We start from the raw sequence: 24,747 nt of genomic DNA, 5'->3' as shown, positions 1-24,747 counted from the left end.
CCTGTCATGAGGCGGGAGGACTGTTTGCCTCACCTACGCACAGCGTTTTGATAAAAATAAAACAAAATAAACACTGTAGTACAGTGTTTATAATGTACAATGACTCTACATTATATACACCAGCTAAACTGTAGAAATGTATTTCATATACTAAACGTGTTTGAACGCTTTAATAGCGATATGCAGAAGGACAGCAATGCGGTCTCACTGCAGAGCACGCCAGCACAGTAAGCATAGTGATTGCGCAATCCATGGTGAGGCTCAACCGGCTGCTGCCTCACCGCTCGTCTCTACTTAGTATTTGAACGGTAAATGTGAAAATTCAGCGATTTTGAAAAACATCCTAAAACGGTGAAGTTAAATGGACAAGAACTTTAAAGTACAAATCACTAAATACATATAACTGTTTAATTATTTTTTCATTTGATATTTCCATGACAGCTTTCCATGATGACAGGTGAGGCAGTGCCTCACCTGCCTCCCCTGACTGCACGTCACTGATATATATATATATATATATATATATATATATATATATATATATATATATATATATATATATATATATATATACAGAGAGGGGTCGGCTGAGGGGGGGGGGCATTTGGAGGAGCCGTCTGTCCGTGAGTTGTGTCTTTTGTCCTCTGTCTTTTATCTTGTGTCTTTTGCGTAATAGTTGTATTAAGTTCATCCTGTCTACTTGATATCTAATTTAAAACAGATTCTTATCTTACAGACAGTGTATTGTCGGTGTTCAAATACCTGACATGTTTTGGCGTCTACTTCCGCCTTCGCCGCAGTTTTTCCTGCGTCGCCTTCCCCGACTTCAGATCCAGATAAGAATCTGTTTTAAATTAAAATTGTGTCTTTTGTTTTCCCTTTTTGTGCGTGCATTGTATTTGTATATTTTTTGTGTAAGTGCGCGCGTTGTGTGAGTTTCGCTAAAACAAAAGGGGGGCTGGGCTACCCAGAGAGAGCGGGCAGCCCAGTCCTCCTTCCTTCTCTGCCCGAAAGGGGGGGGGGGGATAAATTCATAGCCGCATTCTAGGATCGACAAATTACTTTGTTCCCAAATAGGTAAATAAACGGAAATAAAATGAATAAAGCAGTTGCGTTAACATCCACAAACATATTGTGCAAAAACATTGTTCTTTCCTGCATGAAATCTGCCGCGCAGTTCTCTTTTCGCCTTTCACAGGACGAGAGAATGTGCCCTGGGGAAAAAGCCTTGTCATTACAAGAGGACTCGACGGAGGTGCCATGCAGACGACTATCCTGTCTCATTGGGAAACCTGTTCAACCATGCCAGCTTGAAGTCCTCATGAATGACATAACACTGTTTTTTCCCATAGCTCTTTGACGAAAACCGCCCACATGAAACAAAAACGCTGCTGAATCACAGTTGTAGCATTTTGATTCTGCATTTTGATTCTTGATGTTTTTGAAAACAAAATTTAATCCCCGTTTCAATTGTCATAGGAGATCCAAGAAGAGAAGCCGCAACGGCTGGTGTAATTAACTTATACGTCTAGAGTTTGGCACACCGAACTGATGATTTGGGATCGATGACAAAGCCCCTTTTGATAATAGTTTTGATTTCCAAAAGTATAGTGTTTGGCATTTATTCAAATGCATGACAATTTTTATTTTTTGCAAATATTTCTCATCCAACCATCTAGCGAGCGATGAATTGTTACAATTAGGCTTGATCGTACGAAAAATATTCAACGTTGGAGATGCGATGGCGGAAATCCAACGTTTATTAAGATAGCCGCAAATGCTAATTTATCTTCTGGCTGCTTTGCATACAGTGATGACATTTGTCAGTTCAAAAGTAGTTTATAGTTACGACTATAAAGGCAGGGTAACCTGTCGAGATTGATTTGATTACAAATTATTATTATTATTATCAATTGAATGCAATGCACATTAAAGTAATTGACTGCAGTACACATTAAAGGAATTTCTCACCGGAAATTGACGGATAAATTGAGTGGGGGCCGGTGTCAGTCAGAGATTCAGGCGGAATCCGATATTATATTGTATAGGGCTTCCACGCTAACCAGCTTCTTTCAGAATTGGGAGAAGGAGATTCTTCAGAAGGGAAGAACTCCTGGTGCATCCGTGCCAGGGTGACCGGAGATGAAGCTGGGTTGCACGGAAAGATGTCCTATGCAGAAGCCAAACTGAATGTCAACTGGTGCCCTCCAACTGAACGACAAAAGGCGAGTATGACGACCATTTACGCAGATTGCCATAATGTTGCTGACCATGTCAACTTGTGCTAAAGAATTGTGGAAGGTTGTCCTCCACTCATACAATGTGGTGACATGCCAAGATTTGGCCTCCAAAATTTTGGAACAATGATTGACAAATGGTTTTATACAAATTGATAATCTGTGCAATGTCAATGATGGATCGTGTTCCACGCAAACACACTCCCTGTTGGCAAATTGAGACTTTTGATGTCTCAATAGGGGGAGTGACGATATCTCAGATCATCATTGCCAAAATGTTCACATTTGGTAATGAGTGACGTTGGCTGCAACGTCATTCCCCAAGAAAGTGGTGCCCTCCAGAAATGCAGACTCACTAACCAATAACATATCCTAACCAACTAACATCTAACAATGACTTACTGCCATTTCTGTGAGAGAATGCATTGCAGAGCCTAAACGATAAGACAGACTTAGATAGGGAAAGAAACGCCAAGAAAGTGTGATGTGTAGAATGAAACCATCCTTTAGACATGAGACCTGGCACAAGTCTTCTTTTGTTCTCCATAGGACGGAGATGGGGTCTGAAGAGAATGACGTGGACCACACCAACGTGGGATGGACCGGTTGCGGAGCTGCTAGCCGTCTTAGCAGCCACAAGCTTCACCTGGATTCGCGAGGACATCGTTCATCAAGAAGATTCCCGATGCACGTCACTGGAGCCGCGACGGCAGATCACACACCTTTTCCCAGTCACCAGCTCATCTATATCACACCCTGGGGCCTGCTTGCGACAAATGCTACAAACAATTTCATTCCTCCTCTCCATGCCTCCTCCTTGGCCGACACCGCGATGTCTCCGCTCTCTTCAAGATTAAACCAACTTTCTGTTCAACACCTGGCTTCCTGATGATTTAACCATCCTCTGCCATCAACGCCCGTAGAAGCAATGAATCAGGGACGAACGATCAAAATAAACCCATTAGATACATAAATACATAAATTATGGTATTGTTTCATTGTAAATTAGAATCACGGCAGAACCTTTTTCTCTCCACAAAGGCGAATCCTTCGGTCCAGTCAATCTGAAGTGTACGATACTCTTCATTTTTTTAGTCGCCTGGCTTATTTAAAAGGGGGCCTTTATCTATTTCAACATCAACAGCCTCCTAGGTCAGTATCGTCCAATCAAAATTGCTCTTTGAACATCAACGGCCACCTTAAGTCAGTATCATCCAATCCAAATTGCGCTTTCAGACAACCGAGGTCAATATCATCCAATCAAAATTGTGCTTTCCGACAACTGCAGCCCAAATGGGAAATGAACAGTGAAAAAGCGAGCATATGTATTTTTTTTATCTACGAGCCAGATGCAATCATCAAAAGAGCCATATATGGCTCGCGAACCATATGTTCCCGACCTCTGCTCTGGAGGATTGTTGAGGCGCCGGGCTGTGGTTGGAGGACCTTTTCATCACAGCCAAGAATACAGGAAGACTTCGACCTCTCATTCTGGTTCATTGACCCAGCCAGTGGTTTCCAGCACTTACCAATATTAGCCATTTCAGGCATTGGTACATATGACATGTAAATCCAGTGGGATGAAAAGGTTTGAGTACCACTGATTATTTTCAAGATTTTCTTTCATAAAGTTGTGAGTGAACATGCAACACATCAGTTGTTGGAATCAGCAGTCGTATCACATAGCAGACAAGCACAGTGATGTTTGAGCAGAAAAAAACTCCCAATAGCTTCTGATGAGGGTCTTGATTCTGGTTGAAGGTGTTTGAGAATTTGTCTTTACCTCCAGTGCAGTCATACAACACATTTTGCCAAACATCCGTTACACCCACCAGGAATGTAAAGATTGGCATGAGATTGCCATTTCGAGTGTGCTACTGCGAGACCAATTGACCAAGTCTATATCTCTCCATATCTGGCTGCATTAGCGGAATTTTACAGTTCAACAGATAAGTCTATGTGCATCAAGTATGTATGTATGTACTGTATGTATGTATCTATGTATTTATGCATGTATGTAAGCATGTACGTATGCATGTTTGCATGCATGCATCGATGCTTTGATAGCAGCTGTTCTGTTGCACATGGAAACTGACAGATGCTCATACAGTGTTACTGGATATATGTTTAAAAGAGAGAAGGCAGGACTCCAAAATCTGTAAAGAATGCATCTGGACGAGGTGGCTTACAACTGTCCATAGCATAACATAGCACACAGCCCAACCGCAGCAGACAGTGCCACAACTAAACCGAAAAAGTCCTTTTGGCATGCTCTTTGCTCCCACTCTCCCACTGTCCCACTCAGTCCATTGTGCAAATGTTATACTTTTTAGGGTTGCTGGGTGGCATTTATGGATTGGGGCCATAACACACATTTAAAGAATCAAGGGAATGTGAACAGTTAAGATTGATGCAACCCGCAGTTAACCTTAAAAAATTTAATTGACATGGGGCACACATTTGCAGTTTTTTAAAACCAATTTCTTCAATGTGGCGATGTAATGTGTTGTATCCATTAAAATCTGGTACAGTCCTTACAGAAAGTTTAAAAATGTGAATGTAAACTCATTTCTCTTTAGAATGTGAAGTGTGTCTTGAATTGGTGTAATAATATTGGGAGGATTAAACTGTTCTGAAAAAGGAACGATGGATGTATTTGGTCATGTGACAAATTTCTCAAGATTAAGGAAAAGTCGTATTTGGGATATTGACATCAATCAAAAATGTATAAATATGTACATTGAATAAAAATGTTGTCCATTGTCAATAAATATTTCTGATGGAATTGCATTGTCTTTTTCTGCCTGGAACAACATTTCTGGTTCGAAGCCAGTATTGTTTGCCTGCGACTTTCAAAAAGAATAGGAGATTGGATTATTTCAGGAGATTTGGAGATTATTTCCATGAATGTTGTCATCTTTCACACAAATTACCAAAATCCCATACTATGACTTAAAAAAAAAAGAATGAAACAGCAAAGTAGTGAAAGGTGAAAAGCTTTATAGCGAGCATTTACTGTATTTTCATTTTTTAATCTTGAATGGGACGGATTTTACCGTATGATGAAATTTATAGCTGTGGCATACTAGCAAAAAAAAACACCTACTGCTGAACCTACCCCGTAATTCAAAAGAAACAACTATATTAAAATATTATATATAGTGTCATAATCAGAATCAGAAACATCTTTATTGTGGAATTTGTCTCCGGTAGAACATGTTCCACTGGTGACATGATTAACAAAGACATTATGGTGCTGTTATTATTATTTTAAAAATGTGATGTGCTAGGAAAAAAATGAGGGAAGCTTCAGAATCTGCAAAGATTGGAGATAGAAAAGTGTAATTGGATCGCTGATGTAAAAAAAAGTGTAGTGAAAATCTGCTGACCAATGTTATTAGAAAACTGCTTTCAGTAAAAAGTGACTGTCTTTGTCCTATCCTTACAGCTTTCTTTCTGCCTTGCTAGGCTGCTGATAATATCCGCAAAATATGTGTTTTAACTTCAATTCCTAATGCAGTATCAGTACCTTTTCACACAGAATTCAAACATGAAAATTTTGAAAATGGTTTGTGTATGGTTAGAATCTTGGATATCCCTCACGAATGTGTGAAAAATAAATTGGGATCTTTACGGACATGTCTCGGAGAAACAAAAGGAAGGGGAGCAACAGAAACAGAGGAAGTGAAAGCCTGTGGATCCATAAACAATGATATCACTACCCCTGAGACTGAATATGGGGAAGATGACATTATTTCCTCTTCCGCTCTTCCCCTCCTTCTTACTCGATGCAAAGAGAGGGGATACATCCAGAGGGAGGCAAACAGGAGACAAGCTGATCCCTCAATTCCGAACACTCCGAGAGTCAAGATCAATGCATGGAGCACTTCCCTGCTGCATTATTGTTCTGATTGCTTGGCAAGTCCTTGCATAATCACACAGATGTGTTGACCTTAACAAGGAGCAAGCATGGGTGTTCATGACATATTTGTTGGACAAATTACCCCCTATTGTGTTTATTAGACTGACCTCAGCTTTTAACACGGGTGCTCCGCTGCAGTGTAACATAAAACAAAACAAGATGCATGTGCCAGATTTTGTCCTTCTATTTTGGATGTTGCAAGAAAAAAAAAAACTAAAAAACAAAACAAAACAAAGACCGTGCTCAGGGTGTAATATGATGGGCCCGCCTACAAAGTGTGGACTGCTTGTGTGGCCTTTGTTAGCAAACAAAGCAAACTTTGGTTGACAGGGGCTACACAATTAGACATAGTTAGACATGCACGAATCTGGATGACCACAAACTATCCCAACAGAGATCCTCTCCATTTTTTTTCGCATGCCTTCCTGGCACAATTGGATTAATATCTAAAAGAAATCAAAAGGTTACAAGAGGTTTTTAACTGAAATCATAACCATGAAAAAGAGAACTGACTCATAAATGTAATTGAAGTAACTCCCCGAAATGAAAAATATCCCTGGAAAAAGCTATGACTTCTGTGTTTCTGAGCATATCCCAGTTTGGCCTTTGTGAAATAGAAGGCAATATAGATACTGTATGCTAATACTGCTCCCAGAGGATGGTACGAAAAATTGCCATTGTGATAGAAAACAGTGCCTTACCCGCACTTGTACTGTATCACAAATCATCATTGTCATATACAGTGAGACCTCAACTTACAAACACCTTATCTTACTAACTTTTCGTCTTACAAACGTCAAATTTATGAAAATTAAACCTTATAATAAGCACTATTTTCATAATACACACCCACCACGGCTGGCGGAGTGATCTTCGGCGGAAGCACACGACCGAACAGCACCAGAGGTTAAGTTACCAACAGTCCTTATGGAAGGTGACTCTCCTTCCATAAGCCATCAACGACCATCAAAAAGGTAAATAAAACTTAATTTTACAGCACAGTTTATTTCTTTAATTACAGTCCTCATGTAATGCGCCTCTTTCTAAACAGCAATTCCCTTTGACCTTCGACCTCTGACGCCATTCCATCAAGCCATAAATGATGTAAATAAAGTGACGTTATGATACAATGCAGTGTATTTCTTTCATTACAATACAATATCACATTTATTATACATAGAATAAGGTATGTTGTGTGTAGTTTTAAGGCTTATTTAGTTGAAAAGTATATTTTATGGAAACCCGGGAACGGATTATTCCCATTTTAATGGTTTCCTATGGGAAAATGTTTTTTGAGATACACACTTTTCACCTTACACACTCTGTCTGGGAACCAATTAAGTTCGTAAGTTGAGGTCTCACTGTATTTGTCTCTCCTAGCTGTTGTTTACTCTAAAACTGCCATGTAAAAGAATTGACCAATCAACAAACATCCTCTTCCCCCATGCTTATACAGAACATAAAGTAGATGGCAGACAGGCTAATAAAAATTACCACTTCTCCATCCTTCCATCTTCTGCCGCTTATACGGGGTTGGGTCGCAGGGGCAGCAGCTTCAGTAGGGAAGCCCAGACTTCCCTCTCCCCAGCCACTTCTTCTAGCTCGTCATCTGGCTCCTCTCTATGTGGAGGAGAAGCGGCTCGACTTTGAGCCCCTCCTGGATGACCAAGCTTCTCACCTCATCTCTAAGGGAGAGCCGGGACAGCCTACAGAGAAAGCTCATTTCGGCCGCTTGCATCCAGGATCTCGTTCTTTCGGACACAACCCATAGGTCGTGACCAGAGATGAGGGAGATGAGAGCTTTGCTTTTTGGCTCAGCTCCTTCTTCACCACGACAGATTGGTACAAAGTCCGCAGCACAGCAGACGCGGCACTGATCTGCCTGTCGACCTCTCGCTCCCTTACACCCTCATTCGTGAACAAGAAGACTCCCAGATACTTAAACTTCTCCACTTGAGGCAAAATCTCCTCCCCGACCCGGAGAGGGCACTCCACCCTTTTCCGACTGAGAACGATTGTCTCAGATTTGGAGGTGCTGATTCTCATCCCAGCCGCTTTAAAATCGGCTGCGAAAAGCTCGAGAGAGAGTTGGAGAGTACCCAACAGTACCACATCATCTGCAAAAAGCAGAGATGCTATACTGAGGCCATCGAAATGGAAACCTTCAACGCTTCGGCTGCGCCAGGAAATTCTGTCCATAAAGGTTATGAACAGAATCAGTGACAAAGGGCTGCCTTGGCGGGGCCCAACCCTCACTGGAAACGATTCAGATGTATTGCTGGCAATGCGAACCAGACTCTGACATTGGTCGTATAGGGACCGAACGGCCCGTATCAGGCGCTCCTGTACGCCATACTCCCGAAGTACCCTCCACAGAACTCCACGAGGGACACGGTTGGGCGAATTCCCATGCACCCTCGAGGACCCTGCTAAGGACAGTGTTCCGCGTCCAGGACGAAAACGACACTGTTCCTCCTCAATCTGAGGCTCGACTTTCCCACAGACCCGCCCCTCGAGAACCCCTGAATAGACCTTTCCAGGGAGGCTGAGGAGTGTGATCCCTCTGTAGTTGGAACACACCCTCCGGTCCCCTTTTTTTGGATTGGCAGACCGGGGACCACCACCCCGGTCTGCCAATCCAGAGGCATTTTCCCCGATGACCACGCAATGTTGCAGAGGCGTGTCAGCCAGGACAGCCCTACAACATCCAGAGTCTTTAGGAACTCCGGTCGGATCTCATCCACCCCGGGGCCTTGCCACCAAGGAGCTTTTTAACCACCTCGGTGACTTCAGCCACAGAGATCGGAGAGCCCACCTCGGAGTCCCCAGACACTGCTTCCTCCAAGGAAGGCGTGTTGGTGGAGTTGTGGAGGTCTTTGAAGTACTCTGCCCACCGGTTCACGACGTCTCGAGTCGAGGTCAGCAGCGCCCCATCCTCACTGTACACAGTGTTAGTGGTGCACTGTTTTCCCCTCCTGAGACGCCGGATGGTGGACCAGCGTTTCCTCGAAGCGGTCCGGAAATCGGCTTCCATGGTCTGACCGAACTCTTCTCATGCTCGTGTTTTTGCCTCGGCGACCACCGAGGCTGCATTCTGCTTGGCTAATCGATACCTGTCAGCTGTCTCAGCAGTCTCACAGGCCACATAGGCCCGGTAGAACTCCATCTTCAGCTTTACGGCATCCCTAACTACTGGTGTCGACCAGCGAGTACGGGGGTTGCCGCCACAACAGGCACCAACCGCCTTACGGCCACAACTCCGATTTTCCGCCTCAGCAAGGGAGGTACGGAACATGGTCCATTCGGACTCAATGTCCCCCACCTCCCCCGGGACATGTGTAAAGTTCTGCCGGAAGTGGGAGTTGAAACTCCTTCTGACAGGGGATTCAGCCAGATGTTCTGATAGAGTGTTTATGCACATTAGTAAACATATTACGTTATTTCATGTTTAGATTAAGTAAACATATGTTTTTTCATGTTTAGCTTAGTATATATTATGAATTGTGCACGTTTAATTTCAGTCTAATTTAGTTAAATAAAACTATCAGTCTTATTAGTTCAATAGCCGTTGGAGAAAAAGCAACAGCTCCAACTTCAATCTGAGACCCGCCCAACACTGAGTTGCTCGTAACCGATTGGACGGGAAAGGTCGACTTGTTCGCAACTGATTGGACAACGGATCGCCACTCTGTATGTTTAAAAACTTGTCAGAGCGGGAGCTCGTTCTCTTTTTGCTCTTTTGCTCTTTTGCTTGTGCTCATGTCTTCGTCCCACCGAGACGAGAAGTGCTTTCTCTGTCTCATTAGAATAAAGTAGTTTTTTGTTCACCATCTATTGTACTTGCTGATATTTTTATCAAGTGAACTCCAGACAATGCGCGAACCAGGAAAGACAAACGAAGTTTTAACCGGACAGTTCCCAACACACCCTCACAACACGTTTGGGTCTTCCAGGTCGGACTGGCATCTTCCCCCACCAACGGAGCCTACTCACCACCAGGTGGTGATCAGTTGACAGCTCCGCCCCTCTCTTCACTTGAGTGTCCAAAACATGAGGTCGCAAATCCGATGCAAATCAAGCATCGATCGGTGCGGCGTCAGCTGTGATGCGGACTTTGTACCGATCTGTCGTGGTGAAGAAGGAGCTGAGCCACAAAGCAAAGCTCTCAATCTACCGGTCGATCTACGTCCCAACCCTCATCTATGGTCACGAGCTATGGGTTGTGTCCGAAAGAACGAGATCCCGGATGCAAGCGGCCGAAATGAGCTTTCTCCGTCGGGTGTCCGGGCTCTCCCTTAGAGATAAGGTGAGAAGCTCGGTCATCCGGGAGGGGCTCAAAGTCGAGCCGCTTCTCCTCCACATCGAGAGGAGCCAGATGAGGTGGCTCGGGCATTTGATTAGGATGCCCCCGAGGCGCCTCACTCGTGAGGTGTTCCGAGCATGCCCCACTGGCAGGAGACCCCGGGGACGACCCAGAACACGCTGGAGAGACTATGTCTCCCAGCTGGCATGGGAAGGCCTTCGGATCCGCCAGGACGAGCTAGAAGAAGTGGCTGGGGAGAGGGAAGTCTGGGCTTCCCTACTGAAGCTGCTGCCCCCGCGACCTGACCCCGGATAAGCGGAAGAAGATGGATGGATGGATGGATGGATGGTGACCTGAGGAGTATGACAGAACTGGCAATGAGAGAAGACACACAAGAGGAACATTTATACAGGATTTGAATGGGGATGAGAAACAGGTGAGAGTGACACAATCAGGGAGCAAGTGACACAGATGGGGAACGGGGTGGGCGAGGCAGCAAGCAGGCTGCAGATCGTGACAATATTGTCAAAAAAACATTATATTTATGTCACTCAATACAGGAATAAATGAGTCAGTTACTCAAAGAGTGTGCTTTTCTGTGGTGTCGCTGAGCCACACCATTATTTTTTTATTTATTTTGTTACATCTGCTTTGTGTATATGCGGCAAGTGACTTGCCAGATGTACGGACGTCTACACATTTATGTTTGGCTGTTATATTTGCTTGACAGACAGAAAATAATGTGAAGAGGCCACAGAAATGTTTAATGTATAAAACTGGGCTCGTTAAGGGGAGGATGCAGCACTATACAAGTACTTCCTGTATGAACTTAATAAAGATGAAAATACTCAGTAAAAGGCTTCCAAACACAAAATGGTCATCGATACAGCGGCATTCAAACAACGCAAAACTATACTCACCTATCCCTTTTCTAAATTTTGAATACTGTACTTAAGCTAATTAGGATTTCATGTAACAAATAATAATAATAATAATAATAATAATAATAATAATAATAATAATAATAATAATAATAATAAAATTCATTTATAAGCGCCTTTCCAAACTCTCATGGTCACTTTACAGCAGGGGTGTAAAACTGGTCCTCGAGGACCGCCGTCTTACAGGTTTTCCAAGTCTCCCTGTTGCAACACACCTGATTCAAGGGAACGGGCTAATGTCAGACTTCCGCTTGCTGATGATCTGATCATTAGAATCAGGTGTGTCCATTGAGCCTGTTCCCTTGAATCAGGTGCGTTGCAACAGGGAGACTTGAAAAACATGTAGGACGGCAGCCCTCGAGGACCTGATTTTGACACCCCTGCTTTACAGTCACAGGATAAGTGTTTCCTGTAGGCGAGCAGCGGTAGCCACACGCGCCAACATTCACTCAACCTGGAAGTAACTCAAATAGATAGAAAGCCAGCTAATAATAATAATAATAATAATAATAATAATAATAATAATAATAATAATAATAATAATAATACATTGTATTTATAAGCACCTTTCAAAACTCTCAAGGACATAGATAATAGATAGTTAGCTATATAGCTATATAGCTAATAGATAGCTAGTTATCCCCCTCTAAACCTAAATATCATCAATATTTGGGCTTAAAACGATAACCGACGTCACTTTCTTGTTTCCACGATTAAATAATTTATTCTGTGTCATTTTGAGGGGGGAAATGTAGCACCGAATGTGTGTCATCTGGGTGGAGAAATGTAGCACCGAAAAGAGGCAGAAGAGGGCGACAAAGCTCCGTGGAAAGCTCAGTGGAAACGGGCAGATTAATTCCTTACAATTTTTGTCAGTGAATATCAAATAGATGCTCGGTGCTACACACAAGGATTCACCATCGCGTTATTTGTGTTTTCCTTCTAATTTCGCCATCAACACGAATCAACACGAAGTTTTCAGACCAAACAAAGTATTGCAAAATGCATTGAGGTGATGCAAGGTATGTCCTTTCTCGCTGAGGGGCGTTCCTTAAGTGACGTAGGGTGTGGACTCGTCACCAACTCAAAAACAAGACTTCCAGAATGTTAAGCGTCTTAAAACGTAAAATATAGCTATTTGCAGTGGAATCTTTGTAAAATACACTCAGTAGAAGTCATTTGAAGCGATTTTACAAATTATGGACACAACTTGAGCGGAGACGTCGGTTGTCCTTTAAGAGTCATTGCAAACCTCATCTGTCCACTCACGTGTGTTATTCCTTAAACAACCGTATTTTGCCATGTCTGTTTCATTAATTATTTGGATGCTTGCAATTGTGGAATTGGACCTTATTCACTTACTGAATAACTATGTTGGGGTGAATGTTAACTTAAATATGAAGATGGGATGGTATTCAGGACAACACTCAATGTAGTTTGCTTAGCATGTTAGCACTCCGAAGTACGTCGGAGAGTACTTGTGGAAAACATTGTACATTGTACACTTTAGTTGAATTTCATCTTAGCCGCATGCGTATAAAATGAAAAACCATGCAAACACACCCTCAGACCTCAAATAAGCACCCTGTGTACAAGCTGGGTATATTTTTATGACATGGGAGTACACACACACACACACACCAAATTGAGGTGTGCATCATGTTACATTTCAGCTCCTAACTGGTTTGTCCAGCAGATTTCCAAAAAGCAAACAGATCACAGAGTTGTGGACATATAGGAAATGTGACGTATCTATTGAGTTGCGGTTGAATTGGTTTAATTCAGTGATGGTAAAATTATTTACATTAAATGTGACATTGACGGCAATGAATTGCAATTATTCATAACTACACTGTACAGGTTATCTCAAATTAATTACAGTATGGATGAACGTCTAATTTATAACAAGGGATGGGTATTTCACTAAATCTACACGATCAGCTATGTGGAAATTGTCAAATGGATTAAGATTCAAACTTTTTTTTGCTTCAAAAACTATTTGCACTGTAGCAGGTTTGCACAGACATACAAATAACCTCAACTTCTGACAGATGACGTCATGCTGTTTGTTGTTCTTTGCAGGTGGGGCTAAATCAACAGTGCCTCTGCTTGTTGTACCCGAATCATGCACTCCAGTTTGATCAGTATTGACTTGTAAGCATAAGGTCAGACTCTTAACAATAAATGTAGCAGCATGCCAAAAACAACAGCTGGCCGAAAAATGTGTGCACACCAAAGGCCATATAGTCAAAAACTAAGAGAGAATGGAAGAACAAAAGCAAAAATAAAATACAATTAAATAAAAAAATGGAAAGAAAGGAAGGCAGAAAAAGAAAGAGAATCTGAGTTAAATCTCATTCATTGCATGAGACTAATGAGCATGAGAAGAAGTAGTGCATAACGTAAGCCTGTAGCGCTTTAAAACCTGATATGCTTTATATCTGGAAAACATTAATAGATTTATATACAATATTATATTTGGAAAACCTTTTTCATTCATTGAAGGTGTGCCTTATGGTCTAGCGCGCCTTATATATGGAAAAAGTTGGAAAATACACCATTCATTGGAGGAGTGCGTTATACACTGGAAATTACGGTAATTAAATGTACTTAATGAGATTGAAAATGCCTTAGGTAAAACAGGTATCTATGTATGAATGCATGTTCTTACATTTTAGAGCATTTTGATGATCAATATGTACAGAAACACTACAATATGTATGGCCTGGGCGTTTTGAACCTCTGTGTGCCCATTCAGGATGTCGGACAGAAAGAATCACGTGGTCAGAGACTGTCTTGCACTTTATGTGGAGATGTCTGTGTCTACACAGAGGTGATTTCATCACCAGTTTCGATTCTATACAGACTTAACACAGTACACCAACCACACATGGGTGGCTGTATACCAGCAACAATACCAGTTTGGAGCGTTTACGGGATCTGTCAGGATTTCATGGCAACTTTTGAATGAACAACAAACTCACAGGATGTTTCTTTCTTTTGTGTTTGGTTTATAATTGCACAAAGTGTGCACAGCATATTTAAAAGACAACCGACGCCTCCGGACAACTTGTGTCCATAATTTGTTTCCACGGCATATATCGATATTTTACGTTTTAAGACTCGCGCTGAATATTCAGGAAGTCTTGTTTTCGAGTTGATGACGACGCCTGATGTGAAGTCACGTCTGGGATGCCCCTGACCGAGAAAACGACACAGAATGCATTTTGGGTACTTTTTTTGGTCTGAAAACTTCGTGTTGATGGCAAAATTAGAAGGAAAAAACAACACGATGGTAAATCGTTGTGTGTTGCACCAAGACTACTATTTGATACTAGTTGACACAAATTCCCAGCAGACAAATCAGCCCATTTCCAACGGAGCTTGGGCACCATCTTGTGCATTTTCTCGGCGCTACATTGGAGTCCAGACACCTCAAAATGAGACGGAAGGACTTCTTTAATCGACTGCAAACATTTATGCTTTCCTCTTCAGAACGATTTGAGTTATGAATATGGAAGAGTAGCAAGAAAGCATCTTCTCTGAATCTGAAGCCATTGTTTTGATTCTCGAGCAAGGCAAGACGTCCTAGCGTGACGTCACAAACAAGGGGGCGGGGCCTTCTGAAACAGAAATTTTCTGAGGTCATTTTGAAGTAGTTTTGGGACACTTTAAGTCATTTTTGGTGTTTTATTGTTTTGCGTTTGACTAAAAATATCAGCCTGTGAGTTTTGGGTATTTTAGATGCTATAAAACGTTTTTGTGATGTCAGTTAGGAAACAAAAAAATGGTGTCGGTTGTCCTTTAATGTGTATGCATGAAATCAAATCCGGCGCCCGTAAGAAGATCTGAATGGGACAGTGTGCACATGAAATCCCAAAACGCAATGGACTAAAATTCTTACTCACACAATTTGAAAAACAGGTTGAATTTAAGAACAAAATGCAACTTCACATTTCTGCCGCAGATGCTCAAAATTTATATCTTTGGTGATTCAGTTATCCAGCATTGAAAAACTTGCTTGTTTATTTCTGACTTCTGATAGAATCCCAGAGAATCCATTTTTTTCAAGATGGTGAATGAGTTTTAAATCACTCATTCCTGTTTACATTTGGAAAAAGCTCATTGGGCATGAAATGTATATTTCCCTATATACATGACATTCTAATAATATTGCTTACCATCCTTTTCTTCTTTTCCTTTCGACTTTTCCTTTCAGGGGTGGCCACAGCGAATCAGTGTCCTCCATCTAATCCTATTTTGTGCATCCTCTTCTCTCACTCACACCAGCTACCTTCACGTCCTCTTTCACAGCATCAGCCTCTTAGGCCTTCCTTTCGGTCTCTTGCTTGGCAGTACAAGGCTCAACAGCCTTCTCCCGATATAGTCACTTTCTCTCCTGTGGACATATCCAAACCATCTCATTCTGGCCTCTCTGACTTTTTCTCCAAAACCTTTAAAATGAGTTGTCCCTCTGAAGGACACATGCCTGATCCAATACCACCTGGTCATTCCCAAAGAAAACATCAACATCTTCATCTCTGCTACCTCCAGCTCTGCTTCCTGTCTTTTCTTCAGTGGCACTGTCTCCAGTCCAAACATCATGGCTGGTCCGACCACAGTTTTATACACCTTTCCTTTCATCTGAGTTGAAACTCTTCTATCACAGAGCACACCTGACATTTTTCTTCAGCCGTTCTAGGAATGTCTGAAACTCATCACAAAAAGTTACCAGACACCAGGGCAGATAACAATGAAAAGTGCCCTGCTCAGCCATAAAGTTGCCTGCCCCATTTTTCACAACTTGAAACACAATAAGACGACTAATCGCAAAAAAAACCAATTGTTGCAAAGTATTAAGGATTGATAATCAGAATATATAACAGAACAACACTTTGAAATTAAGTAATTGATGTACCTATCATAAATGCTCCCTTGCTTAATTTATCGTAAATATCCCTTGCTGATGATTTTGCTCCATTTGTTGTTTGTCCATACACTGTTCGACATGTTGCACAATGAGAAGGTTTCTTCAGCCGTCATCTGTACAAAAGTGAAGGTTTCGGACGTTTCGCCTCCTATCCAAGAGGCTTCGTCAGCGAACTAAAGTCTGACTGGTCGTATCGACCCCCCCAACCTGAGAGTAGGGACCTATCATAGCTGTGTCCGGCGCCACCATGTCTGGACATTAGGGATATATAAATGGGGCCGATACGACCAGTCAGACTTTAGTTCGCTGACGAAGCCTCTTGGATAGGAGGCGAAACATCCGAAACCTTCACTTTTGTACAGATGACGGCTGAAGAAACCTTCTCATCGATGGACCACTCCTGTACGACTGAGAGCTTACACAGACGCCGTGTTGCACAATGCAATGTTTGCGTTGCGTTGTCTGCTACAAGCCATGTGAACTCCTCTTTCCACAATGCTTTTAATGTACGTTTGCATTTTGTAGCATCATATGTTTTGTTAGCTTCTTTTGAATCTTTCTTCTGCGGCTGAGGTTTGGGCTTGATTGCTAACCACTTATCCATTTTTTCTTGTGTTCTCTGTGCGTCTACTTTGGAAAATGATATGCAAATACACCCGGAAGCACAAAGTTATTCGATGCAGGCTTCTGATTGGCTGCCGAGTATGCAAATTGCCAAACGAACCGAAATTCCCAAACCGAACGAAGATTTCGAAATTGGAATAAAGCAAACATTTGATTTGAAAAAGTTGTCGGCCACCCGGGCGGAGATGTTCTGTAAGTTGTACGGCCGACGTAAAAGTTGCACGGCCAGGGCATCCCGGTAGACGTTATTTCAGACACTGGTTTTCCACACTCTCCATAGCTCTGGACAGTTGACCCCAAGTACTTAAAATCTTCCACCTTCTTTATCTCTTCTCCCTGTTGTCTCACTCTTGTACTTGGGTCCCTCTCATTCACACACATATGCTTGCTGCGACTGAGCTTTATTCCATTCCTTTCTAGGGCAAACCTCCACCTCTCTAGTTTCTCCTCCGTCTGTTCCCTGCTCTCGCGACAGATCACAATGTCATCCAAGGAGATTCATGTCTAACATCGTCTGGTCCGTAAGCCTGTCCATTACCATAGCAAATAAGAAAGGGCTAAAAGCTGACGCCTGGTGAAGTCGCACCTCAATCTTGAATTCCTCCATCACGCCAATAGCACACCTCACAACAGTCATTTAATTGATGCAACACATCTTTGTGACCATGAAAGAAAAGCTTCTGAAGTCCTCATGTAAAGTTTCTTTCCAATTGTGTAGCTATGGTACGATTAATGCATTTCTTTAGGGGCCTAAATGCTTTCAAGTGCTGCACTGTCCTCACGAAAGCATGTGGCAGTCATCTGACATGCGGGCTACTTACAATGTGGGAAGTTGAAAATTGAACTTTCACAGACACTTATGGGACCCTCTATCATACTTCCGTCAGCTGATGGGTCAAATGATTCCTCTTCATGCGCTCAAATCCCATCCGTGCCGCCTTGCTGCTGTACATACTGTTCGAAATCAATGTTCCAATCTCTGTTGTTTTTGCATGATCGATTTGGTACACCAACAGAAAGTGAAGGGAATTTTGTACTGGCTGATGCTCACATGGTACGGACAGGACAGGCAAGGCAAGGCAGCTTTATTGATGTAACACATTGAATCAAACACGATAACTCAATGAGTTTCACATATCAATAATTAAAAACAGAACCAGCAACGCTCATTAAAACAATTTCATCACTATGTGATGCAGTGACATAGGGAACGTGCTGCTTCTTACCTTTTGTCTCTTGCAAGTCCAGCTCCTTCAACAGCGCAATTTGAACCAATCCAGTCAGCCTGTGCAGACACGCAGAATCAGACACACGCGCATCCACACACGCAAACACACGCACGCACACACGCACACACGCGCACAGAGGAGAGAGGGGGGGGGGGGTTATTAAATTTATGAGATCATATTTCTTTTTTTCCCCATAGCAGCATGTCAAGTCTGCTGGCTGAAGGGCATTTGCTCTGACAGCTGGGTTGGGAATTTTTTTATTGGCCAGAGCATAAATATTCGTAAGGTAAAAACGGAACTACGAGCTTTTTCACTTAAATAATGTGAGAATGTAGCGGTTATGTTTTGCTCAACACCTCTTATGGAGCAGCTGTCTACACAAAAAATGTATAGTCAGCAGGTGGCACTAGTGTGTCCCCGTGTGCATTCGTGTCTCCATGGTGAGCAGACTGGATGTGAGTCACCTAAAAATAACCAACATTAACACCCTCACTGTTGTACGCCCCTTCTTGATGTAACGCCATTGTTCAAACAAAGCAAGGCAGGCTGTGTAAAAGTAAATGTTAGATAAAAGTCACCGGATATGCTCCAACGGGCACCCAGACGATTATTTGAGAAACTGCATGATTCAGGGAGGGCTACAAGTAAGATGAGCTGCACTGCACTCAGAACTACAACAGCAAAGTCAATTATTGCATATCCTACTGGGAATCCTCCAATTTTTCAGCAACAAAACACACTCATTCGGTGACTGTAAAGTGTCATTGAAATTTTTGAAAGGCACTTATAAATGAAATGCATTATTATTATTAATTATTATATTATTATTATTATTATTATTATTATTATTATTAAAAAGAAACCAACCATGACACCGTATTTGGAATGAACATCTGCATACACAAGAAGCATGGGCTCTCTTGCCAGTCAGTGACATCGGGAGTATCAGTGTGAATGTTTTCCCCGTCGACATGCCATCCGACTGACTGATGATGAGTTCAGAGTGGTGACCAACCTTTTGCCCAAACTCAGCTGCAGCACTGTGCTACCTTGACCAGAATTAAGTGGTGTTAAATGGACGGGTGGCTATTTAACAGGCCAACAGAAGAGTATGAATGCAAAACATGATTTCTATCAAACTCCGACGGTTTACATTTGCAAACAATAGCTTCAACACCATCCCTTTGAAATTACATTTTCGCAACACTGATGAGCTATTTTCAGAAATTGGCTGGCTACTCGTGTGGTGCTTGTGGGGCTACCTGATGACTGTGGGTGTGTTTGTGACATAAGCTGTAAAGTATCAACATCTGTTGTTAAAAAAAGAAAGAAATATCTCCATTTTAACTTGATTTTGATTGACTGTAATTAAATGCAGAGCATGGAGCCAAGCCGGATATAGATTTATAAATAGAACATTTTGAGCAGATGATTGAGGCGCGGTTCTCATGGAATTCAGGGAAATTCCAAAGATAAACGACTTCTGAGGCTTGACTTTGGAGCTCCTAGCAGGCCAAGACCATCTTTAGGGTGGGTTGCTGGGCCTCTGTCTATCTGGGCTTCCTGGTCCGATTCTCATTAAAGTCTGAGGTATGGAAAGAAGAGGAGCCAATAAGCTACTTGTGCACTTCCAATGAGGGTTATGATCAAGGTAAATATTCAAATGCTGAAGGGGCACTTATTTGTTTGCAACCAATCTTTTTTTTTTCCTCTTCCATAGGATGTGTCGATAGTATTTTTAGCCAATGTGAAAAATGTGGATTTCCTCTCAAGAGGCGAATAAAGGGTTCCTCGAAACTAAATGAAATACACCAGATGCAAATTGTAGATGTTTCCCTGGCTGAGATCCGGGCTGAGATCCGGGCCCACATAACCCCCAAAGAGGTGTGCAACATGTAAGTAGCCTCCAAGTGCACAGGACACCACAGCACCCTCATATTTGAAGAGCTTCTAACCTTGTTGGTTTACTTTTTGACAGGCCCCGTCAACATACAGTTGGTGAACAAATGAAGACGGATTGGGAAAAAAACCTGAATGCAAACTCCTCTGAGTTTTCCGAGACAACGATTTACCCAGATCAACATCTGGATAATCTGTTTCCACGAATGAAGACAACAGAAGCATTTATTTACATGACATTTCCTTCAGGATGAGCCAGAAACTCTGTTAAGTAGCCCAACTTTGCTTTGCCGTGGGCTCTCGTAAGTTGTCCTCCATCTGTTTTTCTCCAACCAATGAAGTTGCTATTCACCGTTGGCTGAAATAAACCAACCCTCTATTTGCCTCCCAGAAAAGGCAAAGGTCGCAAAATCCAGGAAGCTGCCACTAGCGTTAAAGCTTTAAAAACAACCATCACAGATTCCATGCTGCCAAGCTTCCCTCGGATAATCAATGGAATTTCTGTCAGAAATAGAGGGTGTCAGAACTTCTCTCTAACATCACTACCCATGACTGCAGACGGGAATTTTTCAGTGGGGTGGTCAAGGTGACACAACACTTTAGTGAGGGATGGTCAGGGCATGCATGCCTGCCTCATTGTTTATCAGACCAAAAATCATAGTAAGGGTTTCATCCATCCACCAATTTTCTGATCCACTTATCCCAATACGAGCCGCAGAGTGTGCTGGAGACTATCCTAGTTATCTTTGGGCAGTAAGCTGAACCTTTTGACAGCGAGTCACAGGGTGGCCATAATCTCACGTAAAGCCAATTTCAACTGTACCATTAACCCGCCATGCATGTTTTCGGAATGTGGGAGGAAACTGAAGTACCCAAAGAAAACCCACACAGGCACGGGGTCGGGGCAAGATGTAAACTTCACACAGGAAGGTCGGTGTCGGAATCCATCCCCGCACCCACCTTTATAATGTAAGGCTGTTGTGCTAGTCAAGGTATTATGAAATAAAATTCATGCAACTCCAAAACAAACTCATCAAACTCATAGTCAAACAAGAACAAGAGAAAATAAAAAGCAAAGTTTTGCAATGATAAACTTCCTCGATAAGCTTATTGTATTTTTTTATTTGCCGTTCCTTTGCATCAGACAGTTGACTTCATAAAACACAAAAATCTATTAATTCTTCACAAAACCAAATGTCACTTTTTAATAAATTTGTTCATGCTTGTAATCCGTGTGTGTGCGCATGTGTGAGTGCATGCGTGCGTTAAGGCAATTCGCTACACAAATACATTTTAAACATCGTTTTATTTTCTTCATGTTTTATTTTCTCAGACTTCCATTTTCATACATCCGGTCAACGTCACATCCTGCCGTTCTTTACAAAAGCTCTCCCAAACAGCTCTCTCTCTCTTCTCCCCTCATACCTCGACCATCTATGCAAGCTCCATGATGTGCCGTCCCAAAGATGAAATAATCTTTCTGTCCTTACTTTTGATACCTTACTTTTGATACCTGCTTCATTTATAATGCCCCTAGCTAACATTGTGTGTGTGTGTGTGTGTGTGTGTGTGTGTGTGTGTGTGTGTGTGTGTGTGTGTGTGTGTGTGTGTGTGTGTGTGTGTGTGTGTGTGCAATTGATTTCATGCACCTAACAATATTGTAGCCATGTGAAAATGGCACAAAAATCACAAACATTTCTTCTTAGAGTGGCAAATGGAGTGGCCAGTGAATGACAAGGGGGGCCCAAAAAGCCTCAGGACTGGGCTGAAAGCCTTTGATCAGTTTCCAGGTTGTCATTTGCTGACTCCACAAAAATCAGTATTGCTTCATTGAACCGTCGCAACTATTTTTTTCAAAATGTCATCCCGGCACAGTCAGTCGTAAAATTGCTTCTGACCTTTTCTTCAATCGACAAATGGAGGGAATATAGTGAGTCATTTCAAGCTTAAGTCAGCAGCACACAAACTGCTATTACGCAACATGTGCAAACAAGGACAGCCTAAAATAATTAGGTTGCTCATAGCAGCTTTCCGCCGATGTGAATGAGTGATTGTTACAGTTAGTTGTAAAATGCAATATATATTAATCAATGATACCAGCAAACTGGTTGCGCTTCATGGGTTCCTTTAGAAGACAGTGCAGTTTCAGTCTTATCGTCCTTGTGAAATGTTCACAATGTTTCCTAAAACATGAGTCACAGTTACAAGAAAGCATTTGGAACAATTGGCTAACACTTCAACAAATCTGCTTAAAGTTGCACATTTGCTCTTTTTTGGGGGTAGGGGAGAGGGTGGTCAAATCACTTCTCTGCCAAACTTCTGGTGTGTCTCATTACATTGACATACTGTTGTATATTGTATGTTAATATGAACTTCTCAGATTCCTTAGAGGAGAATGACTGTTTGGTGTTTGAACAATGCATTGTCAGGTCTCATATTGTTAACCGTCAACATCTTGCTGTTATTGTTTTTTCCACCCTTTCATCTGGATGCGATTAGGCATGTTATTTTCATGGCTAAACAACTTCTTTGCTAAACTTGGCTCCGTGTACATATTGCTGAAGGGGAAATGCTAAAATGTGTTTTTTATTGATTGTAAACGCCTCAATAAATGGTGTCACAGTTTCCCCAAAAGGGAATCATTATTATATGCTATATTGGTGTCGAGGGCCCAAATTATTCCAGTACAAGTTGGGTATTCGGTGCAGTGACGTTGAAGTAAGAGTTTGGTGAGCTGTTAGGTTGCACTAAATCACTGTTCATGATACATTGATCAAGAAGGATGAGAACCTCACATAAAAGAACATTATGTATCATTAAAACAGTGACGTGCGGTGAGGTTCATGGTTGGTGAGGTACTGACGTCATCACAGTCAGATTTACAAACATGAACTCGACAGAGTAGCTTATTCACCATTTGATTGGCAACAGTTAACGTGTTTTGTTTAAAATCTCATGTCAGCATTCTTTACATCTTCTTTTCCTTTCGGCTTTTCCCTTCAAGGGGTCGCCACAGCGAATCAGTAACCTCCATCTTCAGAGGTATGATACGCATGTTTGTTTTGGCCTAGCTTTTACGTCGGATGCCCTTCCTGACACAACCCTCTGTATTTATCCGGGCTTGGGACCGGCACAAGACGACTTATGTCCCTTTGTGGCTACAGAACAAGCAACTCGCTCAGTAAAAGGCTCCCAAACACAAAATGGTCATCAGCACAGCAACAATCAAAAAAGCAAAACGATACGCTATAATAATGAGAATAAATCCTAAAAATAATAATAAATATGAACAAACTGTAGCATAGAAAAAAATTATTAAAAACGTTATCGTGTTACCCCTACTTATAAATGAAGTCCAAGTCTCTCTGTCTAAATGGAGATCACTGCCAGTGAAGAAAGTCCTTGATCAGTCCTGTTCCGACCGACTGTATGTTTTCAGTCTTTTGTGCTGAGAATGACCGCTTCACTGATGTTGTAGTAGCTGGAACAGTGAGCACAAGCTGGAGCAACTGTGTCGCTTCAGGAATAGTTTCAATGAGATCCTTCTTGGCCAAAAAGCTGTCCAGGAGATTTACATTCATCCCTCAACGTTTGTGAGCTATACAGTCCGGTATTGGTCTTCCTTTAATTATCTTCTGCTTCGATTGAAAATCCAGTTTGGAAAATTCTTTCAATTTAGATATGTAATCCACCATTCTGAACATAAGGCCAAGCAACACAAAAAATGACTGGAGGGTTGCACTTAACTTGCTAACTGTTTACTGTAGCTTGCTGTCACTAATTGTAGTATACAGCAGCCGAAGAGTCACAAGAAGAATCTGTAATCACCAGTGCCCCCTGTCATGAGGCAGGAGAACTGTGTGCCTCACCTATGCACACAGTTTTGATAAAAATAAACACTGTAGTACAGTGTTTATAATGTACAGTGACTCTACATTATATACACCAGCTAAACTGTAGAAATTTAGTTCATATACTAAAAGCTTCTGAACACTTTAATAGCGATATGCAGAGGGACAGCTATGCGGTCTCACTGCAGAGCAAGCCAGCGCAGTTAGCATAGTGATTGCATAATCCATGGTGAGGCTCAGCCGGCTGGTGCCTCACCGCTCGTCTCTATTTAGAATTTGAACGGTAAATGTGAAAATTCAGCAAATTTGAATAAAAATCCAAAAACGGTGAAGTTAAATGGAAAAGAACGTTAAAGTACAAATCACTAAATAAATATAAATGTTTAATTTATTTTGTCATTTGATATTTCCGGGCGGCCCGGTAGTCCAGTGGTTAGCACACCGGCTTCACAGTACAAAGGTTCGCGTCCCGGTCCGGCCTCCCTGTGTGGAGTTTGCATGTTCTCCCCGGACCCGCGTGGGTTTTCTCCGGGTCCTCCGGTTTCCTCCCACATTCCAAAAACATGCATGGCAGGCAGATTGACCACTTCAAATTGTCCCTAGGTGTGAGAGTAACTGTTTTATGTCTTTGTGTTGCCCTGCGATTGGCTGGCAACCAATTCAGGGTGTCCCCCGCCTCGTGCCCGAAGACAGCTGAGATAGGCTCCAGCAACCCCCACGACCCTAATGAGGAATAAGCGGTACGGAAAATGAGATGAGAGAGATTTGATATTGATGATGATGATGATGATGATGACTGTTGCGTTAAATG

General features: G+C 42.2%; 1 protein-coding gene across 3 annotated transcripts in view; it reads right to left on the bottom strand.

The window, feature by feature from the left end:
- The window catches only part of raph1a (Ras association (RalGDS/AF-6) and pleckstrin homology domains 1a), a 138,612-nt gene that overhangs the window by 94,932 nt on the left and 18,933 nt on the right, over positions 1-24,747 (bottom strand). For 2 of the 3 annotated variants that reach the window (XM_089002011.1, XM_089002013.1), the window contains exon 2: positions 18,184-18,242. The exons of the other annotated variant lie outside the window; for it this stretch is intronic. The gene's annotated coding sequence lies outside the window, so the exon portion shown is untranslated. The remainder of the gene's footprint in view (positions 1-18,183; positions 18,243-24,747) is intronic. 3 annotated transcript variants of the gene reach the window in all.

The sequence above is a fragment of the Hippocampus bargibanti genome, linkage group LG08, assembly GCF_051943395.1.
Source record: "Hippocampus bargibanti isolate YZ-2025 linkage group LG08, ASM5194339v1, whole genome shotgun sequence".
Taxonomy (NCBI): Eukaryota; Metazoa; Chordata; class Actinopteri; order Syngnathiformes; family Syngnathidae; genus Hippocampus; species Hippocampus bargibanti.
The sequence above is the reverse complement of the archived record's forward strand: the minus strand, read 5'-3'. Positions and strand labels throughout refer to the sequence as shown.